A 577-nucleotide genomic window follows, 5' to 3' on the forward strand; every position below is an offset into this window, starting at 1 on the left:
CCACATTTGAAACATTGCTTAAACATGTGGATCCGATACTGTCCCTCCAAGCATTTACAACCACGGTTTCCAGCAAAGACGTCAGTTTCTGTACCTGTTGAAGATATCAATAGAACAATATTTATTTGTCAAGGACCCTATCTTAATTGAACTATCAACAGATTCCAACATTGAAATTATTCATGTCCTTATGCAATTTTTTTTCCTGTTTTTGAATATTTGCGTTTTTATTTTTTTCCTCCAGGTTTTATTTGTAATATAAGAACACTGATACACTGGAATTGAAAAATGCAAGTCACAATTGGGATGACTTTGAACCACTTATTCACGAACTTGTTTGACTAAAAACTATATTGAATGATTTAAACAGATCTAAAAATATAAAAGGATACTCTAAATTTTCGATCGCCTTCTGCGGTCTTCTTCAGAGAATGATGGATTTTGCAAGGTTCGCAGAATTCTAATAAGTTACATTGACGTTATTGTTCGTTGCCCCCCTGGGGAGCAACTAGCGATGCGTAAACCCTTGGGAAGGGCGCTCTTTCGTTTATAGTGTTTTTGTCGAGGAAAGAATGTA

The sequence above is a fragment of the Oculina patagonica genome, unplaced genomic scaffold (genome assembly GCF_052425735.1).
Source record: "Oculina patagonica isolate OP01 unplaced genomic scaffold, crgOcupat unplaced6, whole genome shotgun sequence".
Classification (NCBI taxonomy): domain Eukaryota; kingdom Metazoa; phylum Cnidaria; class Anthozoa; order Scleractinia; family Oculinidae; genus Oculina; species Oculina patagonica.